Source organism: Danio rerio, chromosome 11 (genome assembly GCF_052040795.2).
Source record: "Danio rerio strain M-AB ecotype USA chromosome 11, GRCz13ab, whole genome shotgun sequence".
NCBI lineage: Eukaryota > Metazoa > Chordata > Actinopteri > Cypriniformes > Danionidae > Danio > Danio rerio.
The window spans coordinates 24020324-24043174 of record NC_141031.1 but is presented as its reverse complement, the minus strand read 5'-3'; the positions used below and the strand labels follow the sequence as shown (position 1 = coordinate 24043174).

General features: G+C 37.0%; 1 protein-coding gene across 7 annotated transcripts in view; it reads left to right on the top strand.

Annotated features, from left to right (window-relative positions):
- Positions 1 to 22851, top strand: part of srgap2 (SLIT-ROBO Rho GTPase activating protein 2) — a 170828-nt gene that overhangs the window by 6897 nt on the left and 141080 nt on the right.

Below are 22851 nucleotides of genomic sequence, written 5' to 3'. Positions count from 1 at the left end.
CTAAATGGACCAAAATAGCTAAAACAAGTCACGTGCAAGTAAACTCTCCTCATCTTGATCAGAGTTTTACAGTTTATTTTTCAGAACTGCGTCCTTATTTTAATTTATGAGCAATGAGACATTATAAGCGAAAAGCTGCGCTTTAATTTTGAATGATGACACCCACAGACACCATCACTACATATAAATCAGAGGTAAGGCTTTCTCTAGCAGTTTGCTAAAAATTATGCATTATAGGCTTTACATTATAGAGAGAACTAATAGATAAACTAAGACTGAAGTTCAGTCAATTTTCAGATAAACAGCTCTAATCAATATTTCAGCATGCTTTCAGTTTCATATTTGACACGAAACGCACATACCGGTAGGGATGATGACATCCCACCCTATTTATAATTCTCTCTTTATATTGCCACAATACAGTATTACATATCTATAATACACTGTGGCTGGTTTGTTTGTTCATTGGATCGTATTGCTTTCTCACTACAATCGACTCGCTCCAGAGTTTGTTTCAATTGAGCCGAGGCCACCTCATTCAGGTGATCTCGGGCTGATTGTTTTGGCGCAGATCTGAGCGCAGTTGCTGGTTTCACATATGCCAAACTAACCACCACGCTAACTGGGGAAACGCACAAGGTTCCGAAACAAAAGTCTAGGTGTGAAAGCATCTCAAACTCACATGATGTGTTTAACAGGGAAAAAAATGCAATTAATGAACTTTAAATGGTTAAACTTTGCCAATAATCTACAAGCCCCTGGTGAACAATAGTCCATACTTGACATTGAAGAACCTGCGATGTGACTATTGTGAATGAGACAATTGTGCAGCCCTAACACACATTATACATTATTATAGTTATTAATATGTAATAGCATTTTTTCAATTAGGTGACATTAGTTTCTTGATTTTTTTCAGTTGCAGCTTCTTGTTTGTGTGAGAGATGCAATATAGTGCAAATGCAAGGAGTAAGCAATTTATTTATGGTTTTTAGATTAATTGATTATAGCAGTGATTTGACGCCTATGAATGTAGGTCACTGACTGTTGAATTCTGTTTGAAGTGCTGATGCTGGGGTTTTGGGGGAGGGTGTGAAAACCTACTAACATTTTCCCTCTCAATATTTCGGCAGTGTTCCTCATATTTCCCTGTTTGAAAATCAGTAATGACTTCGCTCATCCAGTTTCACTGCACGTAGGGCCCAAACACAGGCCGTTGCTTTTGATCAGGTTCGTGCTATATTCTAGATGTCATCCATGTATTCTCGATTTCACCCTTTGACTTCTCATTTCTCGTTCTGTGACAGCATATGTTTCTGCCGACAAGCGAGTTTGTGGAGTCTTCATAGCCCAAACAGCTGTCATTTGGCAAAAAGAGATGGAATGGAAAAGAGAAATCTTTCACTTGGTTTCATTAGCAGTTGTTTGATGCTTTGAACAGACAGATTGAGATATTGATTGGGTGAGGAGAATGAAAGATGCAGTGGTTGACCTAATGACAGACATCATGAAGGGTTTGTGTTAACATTAGTGATCGATATATAGACTCACTGGGCTGATAAATTGGCTGATATCTGATGGTTTGAGATTGGCACATTAACGAAATATGCATGCGGGTCAAACATGAGACATCCCATTTTGGTGTCTGCAACAAATGAAGTTTACAGAGGTTAATTTATATGCACAGAAAATTATTAAATGCAAGTAAAGTGTCTTCATGTTTCAAATAGCATTTGTGAAAATAAAATAAAATACACAAAACTGATGATACTTTTTACTTGTGTTTCTTAAGAACTGAAATAATCAGCGGACTGTTGTGCCAAATATCCAGTTTATTATAGGTCATTTAGTGTATCAGGATCAATAAGTCATTTTAAAAATCAATTTACAAACATTACTGTGTCAAGATTCTGTTTTATTGCTCATAAATATTTGTTAAATACACCATTTCATGGTGTGGAACGTTAAAAAAAACATTATTCAATGAAATGGAATTTCAAAGCCAAACATTTTTTGTTTTGTTTTGTTTTGTTTGTACCCAGCAGATGCACAATGTCATAAGATGTTAATATGAGGTTAGATTTAGGACGATTTAGGTTATGTTGATGTAAAATAACAACTTGATATGATGTGATATTTGGTTGATTTGTGTTAGCAAGTGACCAAAATCCAACATCGAGCCACCATCTTATGGCATACTCACACTATGCTATCCGAACCGTGCCCAGGCCCGTTTCCCGGATCGTTTGAGAAGTGTGAGTGTGCTGAATCGGACTCACGATTCCAATCAGTTGGAAGAGTTGGGCCTTAGCGCGGTTCACTTGGGCTTTGGCGCGGTACGCTTGAAGTGTGAGTGCAAAACGCGCCAAAGCCCGAAACTGAAAGCGAGACGTGAATTTAAGGCCGTACTCACACTAGGTACAGTTGCCTCGAACCGGGCCAAAGCACGCTTGTCCCCCCTCCCGTCTCCCCCGACGGCCCGCGCTCACACCATATCGGGCCTCGGCACGCTTACGTCATCGCTGCTGCGCTGTTCAAAAGCGCTCTCTATGGCAAGCCTTTTTAGCATTTAAATCTTTGTTCTGACTCCATAAATATATTTCGAGATATCTCTAATTATATTTTGATTAGTCATAATTATAATTCGACTAGTCAGAATAACAATTAGAGATATCTGCAATTACAATTGTACTAGTACGAAATCAGATTGGAGATATCTGCAAATATATTATGACTGACTAGTCATATTCCTCCATTGACTTCCATTGAAAAATATTTGCAGATATCTCTAAATGAGTTTTGACTAGTCACAATTGTAATTAGAGATATCTCTGAGTTTTTACTAGTCATAATACATTTGGAGATGTCTTTAATTCATCATATTTAGAGATATTTACAAATATATTTGAAGATATCTCTAATTAATTTACTAATAGTCGAATTACAGTTGTAGATATCTTGAATTGGATTTTTGACGAGTCAAAACTCAGAGATAACTGCAAATATTTTTCAATGGAAGTCAATGGAGGAATATGACTAGTCATAATATATTTGCAGATATCTCCAATCTGATTTCGTACTAGTACAATTGTAATTGCAGATATCTCTAATTGTCATTCTGACAAGTCGAATTATAATAATGACTTGTCAAAATATATAATTATATCTCTAAATATATTTATGGATAGTCAGAACAAGGTTTAAATGTTAAAACGGCTTGCCATACGCTCTCTCACTCAGCAGCACAGTGGAGATTTCTCTAGTTATATCCTTTCAGTCGTTTGTTATGCAGTGACATGCAGTCAAATATTTCGCCAAACAGTCCTTAGGGATGCGGGGACTCGCAGTCAGATATTTTACCGAACAGATCCGCCACTTTTGGCGCTCATAAACAATCAAAGCTCTCGTGCTGCAGGAATGAGGAGGTCTGCTGAAGGCGCGCAGCTGGCGTGCTGTGAGGAGTTTGCGTCTTTAATAAACTAAGGCAGTTTGCGATCACTGAACAGTAAGAATGATTAATAAATCCATATGAAACAGTCCCTTAAAAGTCACGTCTCGCTTTCGGTTTCGGGCTTTGGCGCGTTTCGCGCTCACACACAAGCGTACCGCGCCAAAGCCCAAGTGTACCGCGCTCAGGCACACCTCTTCCAACCGGGCCAGGGCCGGCCAAGTGAACCGTGCTTGAGCCCGATTCAGCGCACTCACACTTCTCAAACGATCCGGGAAACGGGCCTGGGCACGGTACGGATGGCATAGTGTGAGTAGGCCCTAAGGGACTGTTTCATATGGATTTATTAATCATTCTTACTGTACAATGAACGCAAACTGCCGTAGGTTATTAAAGACGCAAACCCCTTACTGCACGACAGCTGCGCGTCTTCAGCAGACCTCCTCATTCCTGCAGCACGAGGGCTTTATGATTGTTTATGAGCGCCAAAAGTGAAGGATCTGGTCGGCGAAATATCTGGCTGCGTGTCACCGCATCCCTAAGGACTGCTTGCCGAAATATTTGACTGCATGTCACTGCATATCAAACAACTGAAACGATATAACTAGAGAAATCTCCTCTGTGCTGAGCGAGAGCGCTTACTGAACAGCGCAGCATCGATGACGTAAGCGTGCCCAAGCCCGATTGTAGTGTGAGTGCGGGTCGTCGAGGGAGACGGGAGGGGGGACAAGCATGCTTTGGCCCGGTTCGAGGCAACTGTACATAGTGTGAGTACGGCTTTAATCCAACGTCATATTTATGTCAAATACTGACATTTATTTGTCAGGTATGGCAACCAAAATCCAACATCTGATATAGATGTTATATTGGTAACATCAAGCTGTAACTTTATTAGACATTGTTGGAAAGTAACCAAAATGCGACATCTGTCCAACGTTGGACATTAATGACACTCGGTTCTGACGCATTCTGATTTTCATTTCCAAACAAAACAACGTCAATTTGACGTCATGTGCCTGCTGGGTAGATGTTGCAAATGCTTGTAAATAACTTTACTGGTCCAAGTTTCCTGTTAATAGTCCTCATTATATCATAATTCAGGATAATTTTTTTCATCGTTTAGTCTTACACCACACTGTCATATTTCATTGAATACAGTATTACTGTATTGATACAATTTTAACTACTTATGCATATAAACAAGGAATGTGCATCAATAACAAATAGGAGTTAAGGGCAACACAATGGCTAAGTGGTTAGCACTGTTGCCTCACAGCTAGAAGTTCGCTGGTTGGAATCTTGGCTGTGTCAGTTGGCATTTGTTGTGTGGAGTTTGCATGCTCTCCCCGTTTTCATGTGGGTTTCCTCTGAGTGCTCCGGTTTCCCCCACAGTCCAAAGACATGCGGTACAGGTGAATTGAATAAGCTAAATTGCCCGTAATGTATGTGCATGAACGCCAGAGTGTATGGGTGTTTCCCAATAATTGGGTTGCAGCTGGAAGGGAATCCACTGTGCAGAAGTTGGCAGTTCATTCTGCTGTTGCAACCCCTGATGAATAAAGGGACCAAGCCGAGGGAAAATGAGTAAATTAATAGGAATTAAACTGACAAAATATTAGTGCTTTCTAGTGATCACTAACAAACTTATGGTTTGGTTATTTTATCAGAATGCGGCAGCACCTCTTCCAGCCCGATCAAAAATATGTTCAGTTAATCGTCGAGTTTGATAATGTGAAAGTCATTTAGTTTTACGTCTCTGCATCAGCCTTTGTTTACCCACGCTGCAGCTGCAACAAATCGTTACGTTTCCACTAATCTCTCCTTGTCCTTTTTAATACCCTTCCTATAACGAGCGTGCCTCAATTAGAACAGGCCAGCATTGATCCGCGGCTCCTGCTCCAGCCAAGGTGCTCCACTTTAGCACTTAATGAGTCCGTGGAATGGATGGTGTGACCGGAGCGGTGCTAGAATACAGTATGTAGATGTACTTTTCGTGGAAATGCTGACCTGCTCAGAAATAATCTTCCCCAGGAAGGATGTTTGTTTAAGCAAGAAGATGAGAGGAAGGAGGGGGAGACAGTGCACAACACACTCGTATTGTTGCTATTGTGCGACTCTGAATTGGAAACTCACCCCCGAATTCGGGACTTCCTGTCAGAGGACCAGCCCTAAGGGAATGGACCTGGATTAGGGTGAAGGTTTGACTTTTAGTTTTAGACTTGTTCTGATAAGAGTTTAATTTATAAATGTTTAGACGAATACATTTATTTAGGCCAAGTCATATCTGTAAGAGAGAAAAGTATATAAGAGAATTTACTTGTTGATTTAGGAAGTCATCTCTGCAGATTTTCTCAGGTTTTTAAAGTTAATATTGTGAGTTATGTTTGAAGATTGTCACCTACTGGACATTGATAGCCTGATAGGATGTCAAAATAAAAATTTGGTCTAACTAGGAGAAATTGTGAAAGAAATAAAGTCAAAAAAACTTAGTTATAGTTAAAATAACCTGAAACAACACAATTCTTATTTTTTTTAGGATAATTTATTTGTTTTATTTTCAATCTACTTACATTTGCTAAAACTGATAAGTTAACTTAATTTGAATTAATCAGTTAATCTAATTGATTGTGTGGAACTTTTTTACAGTGTAGGCTGTTAAAATAGATTCCTGCAAAAATAATTGTTTATTCCTTTTAGAAGATGATAATAATTATTATTATTATTATTATTATTATTATTATTATTATTATTATTATTATTATTATTATTATTATTAATATTACTATTAATATTAATATTAATAATATAGTACTAGTATTATTAGTATTATTATTAATTCATTATACAATTTTTGCTATTTTTTATTTTGTATATATATAATTTATTGTTCTTTTGCATTTAATAAGCTTTTGTTGTACTATTATTTCAGATATGTTTTATCGGGTTGTGTTTCCAACATCTACTAAGTACCGAAAGCCTCTTTTTCCTTAAGATGCAGGGGATCATTTTGGTTCCTTCAGTCCACCAAAGGACAAGCAAAGCTAAATGTTTGTGGATGCAACAGAAAGGCCATAATTGAGAACAGCTGTCCGATCCTGCTGGATGCACACGGTTGGACGCACAAACTGTTACCTGACACAGAATAGGAAGGAATGAGACCGAAATCACACCCCTCAAACCTCCATTATGGTGTTTGTACGGCATCAGCATAATTTACTGTGGAAATGAAAATGGCTGTATCGACTTTCTGTTCCCTCTAATTAATCTTCCGCCCTGCTTCTCAAGAAATGAACAGCAGGTGAATCCCAATGCGAATATAAAAAGTCTGTCAGGCTGGAAAAGAAATATATATATGAAGATCAAGGGAAGGTTCTCACTCCGTTTACCTGCCATAGTCAACCTGCTTCCACTTCCACAAATAGAGACCAGTGATTTATTCAATTCTTTTAAATATATTAAACATGCATTCCATGGTGCACACATACTCATTTTCATGGCTCATCTCCCTGATGGGTAACACTGGACTAAATGATGTGATTTCTCTGTCAGTCCATGCTTGCTAAATGTCCTGAAGTCCAGCAGACCTTCAAGCAGGCACGGTAAAGTCATCAAGCACTTTCCCGGCGTTCAGCCAAGGAAAGGTATGGGGGAGGGTTTAAGAGAGTCTGGAAAAAGGAAAACCATTTACTTTCTGTCTTCCTTCCACTTTTTCGTCAAACTGAAATGGGCAGTCTTGGTTTTAGAGTTTTTTTTTGCGTTCTGCATGGCAGGAGAAAGCATGTGCCAGTCGGCAACATCAAAACAGACTGTGATGTTAAGTTTAAGACCCATAGCGTTTACTCACTCTGTGTTTTACATTTAAAGAGAGGATCAAATGAAAGAGGTCAGAGTGCACACTTTGAATGTACTCCCTCATGTTACGACTGTCCTGATTGGAGGAGGCCAGACAGGAAGAGGCTTACCTTTTGAGAAGTGCTAATTATGGATTGCTTCTCACAGATGTGGCTGTTTTTCATTAGTTTGTCTTTTTGAAGATGCCTGATTTACACACGGAAGAGTCTTGGGGGTTGAAGTAGGCTCAATATATGCTGACATCAAAATTTGTTCTACAACAAAACAGTGTGCACCATTATATTAATAGGAACCTATTTATAGCCCAAAGTGTACAGGTATTAATATTTAGTATATAGATTTTTTGTTTTGTATGTGCTAGGGTATACAGTTTGCTTGACATTATTTTTTTCATCAGATTTTTGTTTATCTGTTTTTAAGACTGAATTGGGCTGTTGTTTCAAAATGGAGAAGAAGGGACAAGGAAAAACAAACTACTGAAGACAGCAAAAAACAAACAAACCTATAAGCAAATTCACCTGTATGTGTGTTCTAACATACAAAGAAAAATAAATATATCTTGGACTAGTTATTCTTATTTTATTTGTCCTTGAATAAAATAAAGTACATTCAAGTTTTCATTTTTGCACCACTAATGGCTGCAATTGAAATTACAGTCTACAGGATGAAGCGGTAGCAATACTGTTCAACCATTGACATAAATTTGTTGCAAAACTACTTGTATGTGTGTGAACAAAGGAAGACAGGAGGTTTTTGAAAAGTCATTATTTTTGCAATTCTGTTTGCTACCCTTGTTGTGGCTCAAATATTGCACACTTCACCTTTAAAGGAAGGTTATTAAAAAAAGAAAAAATATGAATGATGTCATTTACCAGTTTTTTCAAAACCATATGACTTTTTTTCTCCTGGGTGAAACACAAAAGGAGATATTTGCAGCCGATTGTTCAAACTGCTCTTTACTATATAATGACTTTTAAATAAACTGCAGTGTGTTTTTTGTACAAAAAATGCTGTGGTGTGTTTGTATGTATAGAAATTTAGACTGTTATGCTAACTATGCTATGTAGGCAGATAAATAAATAAAAATGTTGCGCCTTAGAACTAAAACAAAAGGCAAACAAATACCAGATAACCAGTTTTCTTTTAAAACCCTACCTGCAGAAAACATTGAAAACTGCAAGCCAAGGTAGTTTCAAGATCTTTCTTTTCATGAAGTCATTTACAAAGTGCTCTTTATTTCACTTTAAAGAAAAAAAAAAATCACATTCTTGACATCTTGTTTACGCTCATTTTAAGTGTTTTAATGACCCCTAATTTGTTTTCTTCCAGTCTGATAACATTAACCTTAAAATAAAATTTTAAAACCTTAAAAATAAGCATTTATCAACCAATAGCGAGATATCAAGCATCACAATTATTTATTACAAAAGAGAACAGCACGAACATTCTTCAAACATCTCCTTTTGTGTTCTACAGAAGTAATACAAGTAAGTAATATCATCGTTTAAATATCAGTAAACTGTCTCTTTAAGAAGAATCAGCTTGAATAGTGACTGGGTTTGAATGATTCTAGTGGCATTTGTGCTGATATTTGCATACCGCCAACGGACGCATTCCTCCATCAGCTATGCAAAAACAAGAATGCCAGCTCATCAAGCATTTTTAGAATCATCTCTTTGACAACGTGGTTTGTATCTTAGAAAAGAAGTTGTTAAAATGAGGAAGTATTTTTGTACTTGGTCTCATCCATCTCAATGTTTCGGTTCCTCCTCTCCCTTAAACCCTTGCGTTGTGAGAATGGAGTCCGGGTCTCACACAGCAACAGACCTGAGACCTGTAGGAATGTGCAACATGAGTCAGGATCACAGTCTTTGGAGAGGACTGGTGTCTTTTCTTTCTCCTTCTCCTTTCTTTCCAGATCTGCTGTGGTTCTGGATTAACAATAAGATCATTGTGTGGACCTGCAGGACCAAAGCGCTCTCTGTTCTTCTATTGTTCTTTTTCTTCTTGGCCTGCTCACTCCTACTTTTCTCACAACCCCTGAAATGATGTTTGTCAGTCAGGATGAAATATGACACATTGGTTTTTTGGTGTTTTCCTCTCCCTCCCCCCTGCTTAACCAGATTTGTAATAATTGCAAACACATGACGTTTTAACACACGGTTGACCACACACTTCGGCGTGTTGTTTTCTGCTTTGTATTTGTTTCCATATGGCATGCTTAAAAACAGTTTCACGAGAGACCACAAGCTATATTGGCTGGATAATAATTATAATCTAGCTTGTATATCCACACGTCTTGGCAGGGTATTACTTTAAATAAGATTGAAACTAAAGAAAGACTGAGCAGTTGTTTTCAGGTTAGGAAATGCACAGATTAAGCGATGGGCTATAAAAAGGCTGGTGCATCAACAAACGCATATTCATATCCTCAATTTTAAAGTCAATAAATAAAGAATAAAAGGCAGCAGTTGCTCTAAATAAACCAGGCCTAAATGAAACACAATTGAAACTGAGGTATTGGATGTCTGAGCACGTCCCTTGGGTCAGGAGAGGAAACAGATTTTTGCTTTGTGTTAAGGCCTGCTTTGTTTCCTGTCTCTGTTAGACCGGTTCTTGATTACAATTACTGACCGCTACGTGGCTTTCTGGCTCACTTCCTTAGTTGACATCCAGCTGGTTACTGGTTTGATTCACCCTTGGTTTATTGGTTAGTTCATGACTGTTTTAATAATAATTCAGATTTTTTTCTGAAAGATGCCGTTTTGGTCAGTATTAATGTAAACTCGATTTGAAAGTTGATTCGTGCACATTTCTTAAAGTGCCATGTTGCCATTACCAAAGACCCATTAGGGCAAGTCATTACACTCGGCGGCCATCTTTGAAACACCTCTCATGCAGTATGCTCGGGCATTCTGTCTGAATGGGGAAACATCAAATTCTCCTAGAGATGTGAACCTACCCTGGTCTCACGGTTCTGTTACCATTATCATGATGTTGATTATCATGTTCAATTCGATATCTCGGTGCATCACTGTGCATTGACGATGCTTTCCATGCACAGTTTTCTTTACAGCAATTCTTTCATTAAAATGTAGAAACATATTTATATTTGTGTACTATTTGTAATACAACTTTGACCTTTAATACAGTCAGATACATAAACTGCACCTTTAAACAACACGAGCATGTATAGCAAATAAACAAGTACAAATATCCCGTCTTGTCTACCAAGTTCTTTCTTACACCCCTTTGATTGGTAACACGCTCAACAGAAAGGGCACAGATGAGTGACACTGAGAGCTGATCCATGATAGACGCGGTGGAGAAAACTCTGCAGACACGCGCTCGTGTCTGTATTCAGAAGTATCGCTGTAACAGCCGAGAGCAGAGGAAAAGTCACACCAGCAGGTCAAATGGGCCACAGTGAGAGAGAAAGAGAAATGGAGTTTACTTTCATTCTCTCAATCGCAGTGAAATAGGGGCTTCTGCTGTAAGTGTCAGTAAAAAACTGTGCAGCAAACACACACGCATGAAATTGTTGAAGTATTTTAATCGTTGTAAATACTTGCGCTCACCTCCCTCGCCATAGTAAGCTACGGCGACATAGCGCAGATAAATGACGTCAGTACATTATAACCGGTTAGGATCTATTACTATATTACTATATTGTCCGCGTCTGCATCGTGGTGCACCGAAGAAACAATTAATTTTGACACCCCTAAATTCTCCAAAACTGTTTGCCAACCATATGATTACATTACATATTTGGAACCACCAATAAAATTAAACAACAACCATGTCATAAGTTTTGTTTCTAAACATTTAAAAAAAACAAAAAACGTGTTACACTTTATCATTCTCTGGATAATGGTTTGTCTACACACGCTGGTCTTTAGAAGTAATTCACAACTTGGTCTTGATGGTGAATTACCTCTAGAAATTACAGCAACTCTTTGTTTACAAGTTTGTGGGGCGTTTGAGTAATTGCTCAATGATTGACTCCTGTTCTAATAATTCATTCGTCATATTGACCGTTACACTTTTCCCCATTCAAAATTATACAAGTGACATGTCTTGTGTATTCTATTACTTAGCAGACACATGATGTATGGATGGATAGATGGAAGGATAGATGGATTAATTGTCTGTTTTGGGACCCATGCTAAATAGTAATATGTATAAACATGTATGTAAATATGTAAATGGTTATTTAATAATCGCTACAGCCCTATGTAGTCATGAAACACTGGAATATATTCTTAATGTTGTGCTTCAGAGGATCTAAATATTATTAAAATAAAACTGTAAATGCCAGACGTGAGTGATGTGACCTATTTGAAATCAATAAAAACCACTATTATCAGAATCCTCATTAAAAATTGGTTGGAAAGCCTGGCTTTATTTACATATAAACACTGATCATTGTATGTTTACAGATTCAATCATGGAAGCTCATGAATGCTTGCTTGATGTGTGAGAATGTGTTTTGATCCAAAGATGCAAAATTTATGTGCAGAACAGGAATATTGCATAAAAGACATGCCAATTAAGCTGCATTTCCATCCAATGAGTCCAAGAGAACAAAATCATCACCTCCTCATTAACCGGCACCAAATATCAAAAAATAAAAATGGAATTTAATATTTAATCAATTACTTTCGTCTCAAAAGACAATGCCAACACGCAGTGAATATGTAGTGGTAATTAAAGGTGTGAGACATGGACGCTCTTGATTCTGGAGGCAATTAATAATATAATAACACTAATACTGAAATGGTTAAGGCATTTTAAAAATGACTAAAACAACATTTCAGATGTTTTACAATGTGGTCAGTCTGCTGGTTTGTCCATTCACACACATTTTGATCATCAGATCTTTTTTAATGCACATATTGGAATTTGTTTGGTAAAAGTGTTTCGATCGTAGTTTATGCGCATCTTTCTTATCGCATAAAAAGTTTATCCTACTAAGTCATGCGCATATATAGCTATTGATGTGCTTTCTTGCAAGTCACATTTCAGCTTCCTCAAGAACCAATGAGGTTTGTTCTCAATCAGGTGTCAAGCAGGTTTGGCTGAATTATCTGTTTATGTAAAACATGAATAAAAGTCTAAATTAAATGTTCATCATATAAAGCAATTGTGTATGTTTAGAACTTGGAAGACTTAAACTAAATCAATAAGATTTAATTGGATTTATTTATTGATCTCTTTATGACAGAATTTAGATTTTGGTTTTTCTACTGTAAGATGGAATTGCAGAGATTTTCGGAACTGCGTGTGTGTAATGTCTTTCTTGCTTAATTTTGCATTTAGACAGTCTAAATGTCTGGTTGTTGACGGTTGCTTTGTGCTGTAGACTGGAAAAAAGGTATTGGCTGCCAAAAACAAGACATGCACCTTAATCAGTGGCAAATTTATGGGAGTAAGAGTGATATTTAGGTGTGTCTGTCTTCAGGATAATTAAACTATCCCTTCATCTCAATACCACAGAGAGGGTTTTCTTGCATACCAAAACTTTTATAGGCATCTATTTCTCCATCACATCAAAACTCAAAAATCTCAACGTGCACTACTCTTATTCTACAATCTAGGTTGTTCTATTTTGTATTGGTCTGGGGTTTTTTTTATTTTTATGTCAGGCACTCATCACCAACAACGCCCGCTTGGAACCCCTTGTTACTCATTCATCCAAAGACTTCATACAAGAAAAGCCAAAGACTTGCAATAACAATTACAGCTCTGCTCTCCTTTTCCATTGTCTTCAATAAACTATCTGGTGTGCACTTATTCCCAGTATGTGGCGCGACAATATATCTATTGAACTGATTTCAATTCAATACTAACCTCAAGCGATGAGTCTTCCCATTAAAAGGAAGTCTATATAGTTGTATATGCTTACCCAAATGTTGTGTACAGGGATACACGACTAGTTATTTACATATAAATATGAAATTTATTGGGTGACGCTGTGGCACAGTAGGTTATGCTGTCACCTCACAGCAAGAAGGTCGCTGGTTCTAGCCTCGGCTGGGTCAGTTGGTATTTCTGTTTGGAGTTTGCCTGGTTTTCCCCACAGTCCAAAGACATGCAGTACAGGTGAATTGGGTGGGCTAAATTGTTCCTAGTGTATGAGTGTGAATGAATGTATATGGATGTTTCCAAGATATGGGTTGCAGCTGGAAGGGCATTCGCTGCGTAAAACATGTGCTGGATAAGTTGGCGGATTAATAAAGAGACTAAGCCAAAATGAAAATGAATGAATGAATATTTAATTTATAAATGTAAGTATCATAAACATTGTATGTATTTGACGTCTTTTATCTTGTATCTAATTTAGAAGATAAACATGTTTATCACAATCAACCCATATAATGTTTTATGATAAAATGGCTAACAGAGAAGTTCCCTTTTTTCTCTCAAATCACACCATAGAATACAGTCATCAGGTATTAGGTATCAGTAGGATTTTCAACATTGCGCTGTTGCCATGAGCCATGCAGCAGGAACACGGCTAGCCTGACTAGGTCACACTTCTACTAATGCTTTTTTAATGAAGCAATTCATCACTGCTCTTTGTTTTTTCTCTTAATATGTGGTCTCTCTTTGTTCCCCCCTCCAAAAACACGCTCAGGTTTGCACTGTTCTGGTGTTTGAGGAAAGAGACGAGCCAAGCTTATGCCTCATCTGTATTCTAAAATGCTTGCACAAATGACTTGGAGCCATTTTAGGTGTTCCAGTGTATCAAAGCAGTTTTCATTTAGATTATTTTTTGTACACTCCATGTGAGCGTAGGCTCAAAGAGGTTTGTTCTTTTCCTTCATCTGCCCACCTTTGAACTGTAAGATTGAACTGCAGCTTTGTTATGGTATGCCGGGAAATACATCCTAAAACATACTTACGTGTGCATCTTTCCTTGATTCTAAATAGCTTTAAACTAAACATGGACTTTAAGACTGAGGGTCAATCAGACTGTTTTAAAGATTATTCTGTTCCTTGTGTTTAGGCAAATGACAAAAAAGTATAATATTTGCTTAAAAAATTAAAATAAAAACTATATTTTATGAGTTTATAATGTTTTTAAATTGTATTTTTGTCTTAAATATATAAGAATGATTAACAACTACATAAAATTATGTTTCTGCAACATAAAAGTGATTAAAAATATGTTAAAATATTGTATTGGAATTGGAATATATTAAATTGAAGCATATGTTGGTAAAAACCTTAACAATACAAACATAAAAATAAAACAAAACAACAAACACTGAAATTGCACAATGAGAAATTACTAAACTACTAAAATGTATTTAATAATTAGTATAAAAGGCATTTAGTGATGGTATTAAAGACGCCTCTCATGGAGAATGAAGTCATGCACTGCTCAGGTGTTAGGGATGCACCGGGAAGGAAAGGGTTAGGGAAAGCACTAGAAAGTTGTCATGTAGGTCTACTATATCTCAAATGTTCTGAAGCCATTCTATAGTTTAATGTGAAGCACAGATGAATACTCAAGTACTTAAATCCATGTTCATTTCAGCGCTTCCCACCTCTGCACCTGTCAATCATCCTCCATTCATTCTTAGACCACATTCAAACCGCATGCCACATTCATGACAACCCCCCCAAGACTATTTTTTCCTGTTAATATAAGTAATCAGTGGAGAAATGCATTTAGTTTTACATTTATTTTGCCGTAAATCATCACATTCGCAACACTGGAGTAGAGTCAAAGTAGGCCTACCTGAAACTTTAAATTAGAAAAGGCTTAATGGGTGTGATTGTTTTTTTTTTACAGACTTCAACATAGTTTAAAAATCTTCATGATTCTGTACGTCTCGTCGATCAAATCAAGTCCGGTCATTGGCTGTGCCATACGAGCAGCTTTATTTTCTTACTCTGAACGCATTCGAAAGTTTCCTTGGCTGTGTTTTGGATCATTGTCTTGCTGAAATGTCCACACATGGTTCCATCTTCATCATCCTTGTAATGTAGATGTTGGAGTCAGCTAGTAAAAATTTACAATGACGAAGGGCAGAGGGTTGCTGAATAATAGATTTCAGCTGCTGTCTGGGCGTTCGCTGCCTTTCTACACCTCTCTTTCTTCATGTGTTCAATACTTTTCCCCGTGTGGTTTCATTTCATTATGCATATCTCAATTTGTAAACGAATTAGTTTAGTTTCTTTGTATATTTGTATTTCTAAAGTTGTTACCAATAAAAACATTTCAAGTCAATATGTTTTCTGAGAAAAGTGGTGACGCGTTTAATACATATTTCTGCCACTGTAAATTAAATGGTATATTAATGTATTTGAATTAAATCACTGTGTTAAATTAATCACAAATGATAATATGTAACCAAACTACCTCAGGTTTTGTTTTTGATTGTTGTAATGATGAAATCAGAACAGTTGTCTTACCTTGACATCACCACCCCAAACCTGTGGCAGACTAATTACAAACTTTGCTCTTTTAGCATGCGCTTGGCAGGAAAGGGAAACAAATACACATTAGCTTCACTCAGCTATCTGCTCACATGCTGCAGACCAAGCCGTTGAGTGGACACATACGCTGAACCCATCATTGTGTGTTTTGGATTACCCACAGACCCTTGATGAGCAACCCGTGGAGGTTCCTGTGTGTCGGGGACAGGCGGATCTCAGCCCGCCGTCGGCTTTCTGGGCTCTGGCTTTGTTTTACTCAAACCAGATGTCCCGCACATGACTCCATAATGAGAGACAAACCTGAAACTCTCATTCCTTCACTTCATGTGCAGCCTGTTTTGCACAATATTCCTCCTTACATAATAATTTAGGAGCTTATTTTAAGGAATGGAGGAGGTTGTGCTCCTTTGAAGTCTTGTGTGCCTGTGCTTGTTTGTGCCGAGCTTGTCTATTCAGGTCATACTTTGGCTGCACGTCTGTTTCAATTAATCTACACCAAGAAGTGATAATTATATTGGGATAAATCAACCATACCTTTAAAACTTCAAGATGCACACATTTTATGATTGTAGAAATGTCTTAGTCCCTTTATTAATTAGGGGTCGCCACATCTGAATAAACCACCAACTTATCCAGCATATGTTTTATGCAGCGGATGCCCTTCCAGCTGCAACCCACCACTGGGAAACACCCACACACCTTCATTCTCTCACACACCCATGCAAACACGAGGAAAACATGCAAACTCCACACAGAAATGCCAACTGACCTGGCCGAGGCTCAAACCAGTGACCTTCTTGCTCTGTTTTGCATTTTTAATATACAAAACTATTATGACTTGATTTTAGTGAGTTATTTAACAAGTATTAAATAAGAACTTATCTTCATCAACCTAAGATTAATTAATTCTTTAGGTGTAGATTCCATTGTCAGTTAGTTTTATTTACCTATAATGTTAACAAATCGACTCTTATTGGAAAGCGTAAACAATCAACAGTCCTAAAATCAATCACATTTCCAGTCAATATCTCGGGCATGTCGTAGGCAAGATTAAAATGAAAATAGTTGCACTGTAAAAAAACAACAAAAAAAAAGTGATTAAATGGACTTAAAATTGGAGTAAACTGGTTACTATAAAATAATGAAGTAGATTAACATTGTGCATGGTAAGAGAAATTAAGTTAACATCAACTTAACAGTTCTGTTACAACAGGTTAACTCAATTTTTTAAGCAATGTCAACTTGTCGCTTTTGGGGCCGTTCACATATCACGTCTAAATACGCGTGGACAGTGCAAGCATGTTGCTTCCTTTGCCATTTTGACACGATTTGCGCTCGTGCTACTTTGTCATTGCTCGAAAACTGTTTTTTCAGAGGATGACAAACTGACAATACGTGAAGTTTATTTATAAAACTAATTTCGAGAGGATCACATGCTTTTGAATGGTCACGGCTGATCTCGGATTATTTAATTTATGATTCACCAATGAGATGATTCCTAAGTCTCCATAAATAATCTAAGTCCATGCCATAGTCATAGTCATAGTTTTGAAGAATCCCCCCTTCCTCCCCTACTCCTCTTAGATTCTTTCTCCACAGCAAGAACGTCATTGGTTCTAATCCTTACCAGGCCAATCTATGTTTCTGTGTGGAGTTCACATGTTCTCCCTGTGCTTGTGTGGGTTTCCCCTGAGACCCCGGTTTCCCCCCACCATTGACTAATCCAAATAGCCACTATAGAGGTGCTCCCAGTAAGTAATTATATATTCATAGCAATTCCTAATTGTACACTAGCTTTAAATAGCAGGGGAGTTCTCGAGATCTACCTGAGCTCAAACTCCCCTCTCGCCATGCAAACGGGTAGGAGCCCCGGGCTCGAGGATCTTATGAGCTCAGGGCTCTCTCCTGGGACAGCATGCCAAACAAGCTTTATTATCAATCATCAGCTAAATGTGAACTCTTGAAATTACTGCAGCTCTGATACAAGTTTTATTTATAAAGAAAATCAAAAAACATCCATTAAAAATAAGGAATTTGTGTGTGCAAAAGACACAATATGTGAACAGCCCCTTTAAGGCAATGGGTTTACTCACTTCTTAAAGTTAAGGAACTAATAGCTTTTTTAGAGTATATGTTTGAGAAACAAATAGGCATCTGAATGTTGTTAAAAAGCATTCTAAAAGTTTAAATAATTAACTATAATTATTTTTACAGTATTTTGATTTGAAGTGCCCATGGTGAAACTTTAATGCATTTTAAATAAATTATTTTATTAATAAACATCAGCACATCTATTAACTCATGCTAAGGCATACTTTGAGTGCATGTCTGTTTTAATTATTGTAGACCCAAAAAGATAATTATATTGAGATAAATCAACCATGCCAACTCCAAGGTGCACACATTTTATGATTGTAGAATAGCGTTGCCCAGAGCTATAGTGTGTTTTTTGAAACTTGAAATATTCATGTGTAGCACAAAGTTTGCAAGGTGTAACAGCTAAGTATGTATACAGTTACAAGAAAATTATGGGTTATGCATGCATACGTGTATAAACACGTCCTGCTGCAAACAAGCAGAGAAAGACCATACAGGAGAAGCAGCTGTTTATTGAGTGTAAGTGACCTAAAAAGTTGTCATGTCATATTTTATAAGTTAATAAATTACTCATTATGGCTGAATAGAACCAGGTGATGTTAAGGTAAAGATTTAGTTCACCCCAAAATGTAATATTTGATGTTAATCACTTACACTCAATTAAAGATGTACTTTGTTTCTTTAGTAGAACAGCAAAGATAATTTTTAGCTAAAACTGTGTTTTTTTTTGTTGCAATTTGTAAATGCAATTTAATTGCTGCTAGCGCTTTCAAAGTAATAACGTATATATAAGCAACACAAAGTTAATACATGTGGCTGCCGATATAAATATTGAAGCTAAACTATGCAAGAAATTGAACATTGTTTGCAGCATTATTACGCTTAAGTTAAGAAAGTTAAGGACTAGCATCAGTTTTTACCAATTGAATGTGTTCTTGCAAGAGGTAATTAATACTCTATTAAACCAGTGGTTCTCAAACTTTTTTCATCAAGTACCACCTAAGAAAACAATTGTCTCTCCAAGTACCACCATACAGAGCAGTATTGAAATACAGTGTAGTTGGCCCAGTAAAGCAGCTACAGCTTTGCACAGTTCAAAAATGTGGCAGATTAATTTCTACTATTAAGAATATTTATTATTGTCAGTCACTTTAAACATTATAAATAGTCTGAATATTAACACTGTACTGTGCTTATTTTCATATAAAAAAAACCTCAACATTTAAATTAAAATGTTCTTTTAAAAGTTAAAAATAGTAGGTTACTGTTCTTTAAAAAATAATAAAAATCCTGTACTGAAATGTAAAGTATTAACATATAGTAGCCAAATCATCAACACCTGGAAATGTTGCCTGGATCTCAGAAACATAGGCTATATGTCATCATATATAAATCATCTTGATAATTTTTTTGAAATATATGTAGCGTGTACACATGACATATTTGATTCCTCTGCATACTACTAGAAGGAAACCCGCACTAGTGGTACACGTACCACAGTTTGAGAACCACTGTATTAAACAATTCTCAGAAATGCATATAAACAATTGGTCTAAACAATGGTTTGATTACTAATAAGTTGTGTAATGAATCATTTTAGTACCATTGTACATACATGACCAATAAGGGGACAGATTTATTAACAAATTTTGTTCAGTTTTGACAGAACCAATTATTATAACATCATAACAATTTATCCGGTTTTTAACCCAAACATCTTTGGACCTGTTGTTAAATTATAGTCTGGCTGCAAACACAAAGTATTTTTGCAAGCTGCCAATCTTCCTTTTTTCTGGGAAAAGATAAAGAAGCCAAATATAAAATTTTCATTACTGGAGCTGAAGTTCTCAGAAACCTGGAACTCTGGAAATCCCAACAAGTTAAGGGAACTCAGACTGTTTGAGGAAACTGATTAGGTTTGAAAATGTTTATTCATGACTACTATGAATTTACATTTGAGTCAACATAATATTATTCTACTGAAATTCCAACATGAATAGAACATAAAACACTTACAAATCTCCATCGATTCTGTATAAAACATGAAACTAGAAATCTGTGGTAAATCTGCTCATGATAGTGATATATAAGCAAGGCAAGTTTATTTAAATAACACATTTCATACACAATAGTAATTCAAAGGGCTTTACACAATAGGAATAAAATAAACAAATATAAGAAACAAAAGATTAAAAACATAAAAAACAGATTAAAATGTGTTAAAACTGGTTTTAAAGGAATGAAAAAGAAAAAGACATAATAGTGTGATCTGTCGAACGTAGCACAGTGTTCATTCAGTAAAGGCACAGCTAAACAGACATGTTTTCAGTCTTGATTTGAATGTGCCTAATGTTGGAGCACATCTGATCATTTCTGGAAGCTGATTCCAGCAGCGAGGGACATAATAGCTGAAGGCGGATTTACCAACACAGGCTGATTCTGAAAACGTAGTCCCATGGACGTTTCTGGAGACCATAGATTATGTAGCCTAAGGTACGTATGGCTGCATTTAATTTTTTAAACGAATAATACATGGCGATATGACGCCGTTTCGCGTTTCGGGCTTACCAGCTTACCTCTGTATGGAGTGCTTTACCGCTGCAACCAGTTTGTCCAGTTAGCTCATCATATACGTCGGCGGACTTGAGACGCAGAGTGAGTTGACCATGATGATGACAGGGTTTGAGTCCAGGGCAGAGCAGTTCCAGAAATCAGTTAAGACAAAAACAGAATCCGAAAAATAAAAAGTAAAAAACAAGGTAAGAATGTGGTAAATTCTGAAAATGTGGTAAAAATCAGATGAGGGCCTTTATTCTTCTGGTGGGTGGGTCAATCGATAAAATTAGTTGGGTTTAGGGAAGGAGGAGGGTGGGTCAGTTGATTGTTTGGTTGGCCAGTCAGTTATTTAGTCAGACAGACAGTCAATCGACAGCAGCCTCTGGTGGGTTTACGTGAGAACAGCGGGCGCGAACGGCACTCGCGTGAAAAACTTTTGAGATATGAAAAAGTGCACACTGTGGCCTTTTGTGGACTCCCGAAAACATAAACTGCAAAAATACGTACCTCCCGGGACGTATTTCACAGTCTTCAGAAAAGTCTATGGGACTACATTTTCAGAATGAGCCTGAGTTGGGATTTACCCTGCTTTGACTGAACTCTTGGAATTACTAGTTTATATGATCCTTATGATCAGGCTTGTTTTCTGTGAGCATATCTGTAATGTATTGAGGTCCTAGGCCATTTAGAGATTTATAGACCAGTAATAATACAAAAATCTATTCTGAGTGTAACTGGGAGCAAGCGTAAAGACCTGAAGACAGGTGTGATGTGCTCTGATTCTCTTGTTCTGGTCAGAATCCTGGCAGCAGCGTCCTGGATGAGCTGCAACTGTCTGACTGTCTTTTTGGAAAGGCAGGTGAGGAAGCCATTACAGTAATCCACCCAACTGCTGATAAAACATGAACAAGTTTCTCTAAGTCCTCAATGGAAACAAAGCGTTTAATTCTTGCAATGGTTTTGAGATGATAGTATGTTGCCTTAATTACTGCTTTGACATGACTACTGAAACTATATATATCAGTTGTTGATTCCACATGAGTTTTTCTTCTGTTTTCTTCTGTTTTTTTCTATTTAATTTGGAAAATTCTGTGCATCCAACTAATATGCAAAGCAACATCATATTCTGCTAGCAAAGTTATTTTAATTACATCGGACCAGTTTTTTTCTCCTTTTCAGAGTCACTCAAATGCACTAATCTAAAGTATCGACAATATGACATCAGTATTGTTTTTGCTGCTGGTTTACTAGGCACAGTAGTCCACAGTTAAGAGATCCATAAATACAGAGCTCATACTATAAAAACAGTCACACATGCCAATGTTTTCAGTGATCAAATGTAAATCCATTGGCACTTTGGAGACCATATACTTAATTCTCTATTTTGCAGTTTAGTTCAATATTTTCAGCATCTTGTGTTTCCCACGGATCCTTTTTCATCTAATATCCTTCACTAACAATATGAATAAATTCAGTCATCCCAACATGACTTGAAGGCATTATTATTAAACACAGAAAGCATTCAGAGGTGATATGTAATACTTGCATGAAGATTTACTCTTTTCTTAATGTTCAACGCTTCCTGATTAGTTGTACAGATTATAAGTGTGCGTTTCCCTTTGTATCTTATTTTTGCATAAAAGTTTCACACCTCTGAAACATTATAGGTGCACACTGGCGCTCAGACATAAACTTAAAAGCTCATGTGCTTACATTAAGCCTATTCTGCAACAACTCAAGGCACCCAAAATCTTCCATATGCTTACACTGCCTCTCCACAGATGTAAACACGTGCTCCGTCTCTGTCTTTTCCCTCAGTTTCTCTCCTTCTCCACAAGTCGTTTTTTTACCCCCGCCACTTTACAAAGGCCCCATTGGGGTGGGAGGTAATTACTCTTGACACTAAGGGGGCCCGGCCATCTGACCCCACATAGGAATGCAGAAAGGACAGAAATCTCTCGTAGTATTATATGATTTTGTCACATAATAACTCGCTGGAGCTCACTGTATAATTTATGGCATGATAATGTGTCTCCCTCAAGCACAGACTCTGAAACTGTCAGTGTAACGCAATCATGGGAAGAAACACAGAGGCCTTTTGTTAAGTAGATGGATTAATAGTCATAAACATGTTTCGTTTGATGTGATTAGCAAGATTTTATTGCAGCTTAGCAATTTATATATGATAATTACAACAATTTTCTGCCAAAATTTGTATTGTGGGCATTGAACAAAGTATGTTCTGTTTAATTTAGTAAATTGTTTTATTTTATTTACTTTTTTATTTTATTTTGTTATTCATTCATTCTTTCATTCATTTTCTTTTAGGCTTAGTCCCTTTAATAATCTGGGGTTGTCATAGCGGAATGAAACGCCAAATTATCCAGCATTGTTTTGCGCAGCGGATGCCCTTCCAGCTGCAACCTATCATTGGGAAACATCCATACACA